At 52.3% G+C, this 4,271-nt stretch overlaps 1 pseudogene; it reads left to right on the top strand.

Annotated features, from left to right (window-relative positions):
* Positions 1-589: 589 nt before the first annotated feature.
* LOC145715270 (uncharacterized) lies at positions 590-3,238 on the top strand (annotated as a pseudogene).
* Positions 3,239-4,271: the final 1,033 nt, after the last annotated feature.

Genomic DNA, 4,271 nt, shown 5'->3' with positions numbered 1-4,271 from the left:
AAGCCTTGTTTGGAGCACGTAACAAGCCGGGTCAAGAAGACAAACAGCTTCCGGGGCAAGATATGCCATGGCCTCCGGGCCCTCTGGGCCCTAGGCAGCAGTTGCTATAGAAAGGCCCAGGCATATGTTCTGGTGAGCACGATGGGAGTGAGATTAGTCACGATCTTTACTACTGGTTTAGGGCTCCAGTCAAAACCGTGTCTCCATAGAAAGGAAACCAACCATCTCCATAAAAGTTAATCCATGATTAAGGGGGTGGAAAAAGCCAGTATATTTATAGTGACACAGGAATCAGGAATGGAACATAGAGGCCTTCTGTATTTAGCTCTTTCTGCTTAAATAATGCGGCAATGGGAGAGTTTTTTGTGGGAATGTGTAATTTAATATCATTGAGTGAGGGAATTGGAACGCTTTACCCGCTCTACTATTGAATGACATACTCTCAGGCCAGAAGCGGACTTGTGTCAGGACCGAGCTGAGGTCTCCACGGGAGCCCAGTGGGGAAACGGAGGCACAGTGAGGGTTGGGCACAAAGGGCAGGAACGAGGACTGTTTTGTAAATCCGAGCATGAGGCACGGGCCGGGCGGCATGAGTGCAGAAGATCTTCCGGCTGAGGGCAGGGGTGAGATGCACCTGTGTAGACAGTCCTTCCACACTCTGCGGTCCCTCCTCGGCGGTCAGCATGGGGCCAACCCTTTGCTGACACTGTCCGGGCCCACAGCCGGGGTTTGAATCTCATAGTGAAGACTTTTCATTTTGGGTAGAGGATTCCCAGCCCCATCAAATCTCCCCAAACCCTGTGAGTTTCCTATCGTTGCTCCTGCACAAATTTCTGTAAACATCGCACTTTGGAACACCACTCGTAGTTGCCACATGTCTCAGCGTCGGGGTCCAGGCAGGCCCTTCCTGTGGTCGGGGTTTCCCACGGCTGCAGCCAAGGAGCAGCTGGGCCTCCCAGCTCCTATGGAGCCCAGCTCCAAAATGTGTTCACTTGCTTGTGGCCCCGGCTCCTGACAGATGGCCCTCCCTGTGGGCCATTCACAGCCTGGCTGTTTGCTTCTTCAGAGCCAGCACAAGCATCTTGTTCTACTGGCAGTCTCCGATGTCAGAGAAGGATGAGATGCTCTTATAAAGGACTTTCCATCCCTGGGTTAGATCAGGCCCACCCAGGTCGAACTCTATTTAATTATAGCCAGAACAATAGGGACCTTAACTGCACCCAACATCCCTTCACCGTTGTCATGATATCATGTGCTCATGACAGTGACTTCTCATCCCCTTTGCCCTATTCTACTGGTCAGAAGCAAGTCCTTGGTCTGCCTGCTCTGGAGGGGAGGGGATTTGTACCAGGGCGTGACTCATCAGAGGTCACCTTCGGGGAGGTAGGTCTGCCACACCCTCTCAGCCCTGGCTCCAGATCCTTTCAGGGCACAGCGATTGGAGGAGGCCTGGAAAGTTAGAAGTGTGTGTGTTTTGTTCAGCTCTGGTATTCCCAGCACCCAGGCCCAGGGGCCCCAGATGGTCCATAAGCCTCCTTCCACTTTGCTTCCAGCTTAGGTGCTCCAAGGAGGCAGGGGCTACATGTCCCATAGAGGGAGCCCTGGACCACTCCCCCCACCCATTCATCCATCTGTCCGGGTGTCATGGCTGACTGTGTGCCTACAGTGTCTCCGTCCCTACCCTGGCCCGGAACACCACACTGGGCCCCAAGTTACTAATAGTTCAGTGCATGTGGTGGTGAGGGGGGACCAAGCCTGTCTTAGTTTCTGTGGGCATTACCCATGTCTCCTGGCCTGGCACACAGAAAAGAGCAGTCTATTGGTTGTCATAGCTCGGAAGTTGAGGGATGGCCTGTCTTCAGGCACAGCTGGGTCCAGGGCTCTCAGTCGTGAAAAATACGCAATCAATAAAGTTCTTTTCTGTCCCGTTCTGCTCTTCTGGCGGGTAGACTGAGCCTCCTCGGCTGTGGGCTCTTAGCAAACACCACACAGCATCTACAAACTCCCCTGCCAGCTTGTGACATCCTCAGGCACAGACTAAGTTCACACACTCCTCAGCAGGGGACGGTGATTCACATCACCCCCCCTTGTCCCCTCCTTTCAGCCAAGGCCTCGCTTTGTACCCTGTCACTTGCTGCCCTACACTTGAAGGCGGAGCCCACCGTGATAAGATATGCAGACATTGTGACCTCACAAAGCGCCTGGTCTCCTAGCAACTGCGGTGTAACTCTCACAGCCTGCCGCCTGATTTGGCTTCATGGTAGGAAATTCATCAGGGCCCTGCGGCGGCCGCGAGACCTGGCAAGCGCGGGCGGCCCCTAGTGGCCTCACATCCTGAGCAGCAAGAAGAAGCTGGGGGCGCTGGCCCCAGGAGGCCCTGGCCCTGGCAGCAGGGGACGGAGCCTCTAGCGCTGCAGGAGGGGCCGCCCTGGAGGCGCCTGAGGAGAAGATGGTGTACACGCGGAGGCAGCAGCCCCCGGAGGCCTGCCTCCAGACGGGCCGCCCAGCTGCCAGGCGGAGGCGCCACGGAGCCCGGACGGTGGCAGTCGGCCAGAGGAATGTGCCGCCCCTGCCGCCGCCGTCCCGCGAGGACAGCAGCCCCCGCAAGCCCATGGCCCCCGGGCCCTCCTCCGGGGGCCGCACCCTGGAGTAGAGTGGGAGGGCGGCCACCCCGACGTTGACCACCTTCCCCACCATCCGCGTAGTTGGCGACCTGTGAGTCGAGAGCAGCCTGGCAGAAGCGCGGCGCCAGACGCGCCAAGTCCTGGGAGTGAACCTGGAACCCGTGGTGAGACTCCGCCGCTTCCCAGTGCCTGGGCGTGAGATGCAGGTCACCGCCGCGCGACCTCTCAGCCCCGGGACGGGTTGTGCCTGGAGGGATGAACCAGGGACAGCCGGGACCGCGTCCCCTAGTGCACTTTATGGGCGAAGAAGCACCAGGCGGTCCAGGCCCGCGCCCCCGGGATGCGGCGCCGCCTTCTGGGACTCCCAGGCAGCTGTGCCCTCTGCTGCCTCCCAGCACCGGGTCTGCGGAGGGAGGATACCCCTGGACCACAAGGGAGGTCCCCTTTCTTCCTAACCCAAGATTGAGATGTCTCCAGGACTGTAGGGGCAGATCCATGTTCTCTCTTGTTCCCTCATTGGTCTGAAGTCGTCAGACTTCCACCCCCACCCCCTCCAAAGGAATTTGGTTCCATGCTTGTGTAATAAAGCTAGAATTTCCTTGCTGTTCACCCACCTCCTGGCTCCTCCGCCCCATTTGTTTTTTCTTTCTTTCTTTCTTTCCTTTTTTGACTGCCACTCTTTCTGGACGAAAGATCGAATATGTGTGGAAAGTTGTTGGCAATAGTTGGTATTCTCAATACCAATTGCAATAGTGGGTATTCTCAATCCCACACCTTTCTGAGTTTTAACTGGATTCCAACGCTTTGACCAAGGATATTGTCTAAGAAATTCAAGTGTATCACTGTTAATAATGTAAGGATTTGTATGGCTTTGAATGTCATGGGCTCGGTGATTACAAACCAAAAGATTCAAAGTTCAACTGTGTACACATTCTTAAGACGTTTCTAAAGATTTTATATTGAAATGTAATGTTTGTGTTCACTGAGCTCCTAAAGGAAATGGTAGACACTCGGGAAGTTTTGTTTAGTAAAATTAACTTGGGAAATTCTTTATAAGTGGGTAAAAATGAAAGTGCATTGAGAAACCACAAGGTTTCTATTAAAAACCAATGAGTGAATTTCAAAAAAGAAAGAAAGAAAAGAAAGAAAGAAAGAAAGAGAGAGAGAGAGAGAGAGAGAGAGAGAGAGAGAGAGAGAGAAAGAAAGAAAGAAAGAAAGAAAGAAAGAAAGAAAGAAAGAAAGAAAGAAAGAAAGAAAGAAAGAAAGAAGAAAGAAAGAAAAAAGGTGCTGGTTATGGACATGGATGGAATCCACTCGGAAATGACTTGGCCTTGTACCAATCTCACATACTGATCTGGGAATCTTTCCAGGATAATTTATTTTAAAATGGAAATCACATAGGATAAATGAGTAGGGGTAAGCGTGGTGACTAAGCCTCCATACATAATAGCTGTTGGAATTCTCTGAAGTATTACAGATCTAGAGTGGTGGTACATTTTTTTTTTTTTTTTTTTTTTTTTTGTCACCAAATAACTGGTGGAGGTTGTCTTTGGGCAAAATAGATTTTCCTCACTTGTTTTTGTCGTTGTTGTTGGATAACAGGAAATATCCACATTACCATGCATCACTGTTATAAATATCATGGCA

Source organism: Panthera onca (assembly GCF_046562875.1).
Source record: "Panthera onca isolate mPanOnc1 chromosome Y unlocalized genomic scaffold, mPanOnc1 haplotype 2 h2.ChrY_unloc_4, whole genome shotgun sequence".
In the NCBI taxonomy this organism is placed as follows: Eukaryota; Metazoa; Chordata; class Mammalia; order Carnivora; family Felidae; genus Panthera; species Panthera onca.
The sequence above is the reverse complement of the archived record's forward strand: the minus strand, read 5'-3'. Positions and strand labels throughout refer to the sequence as shown.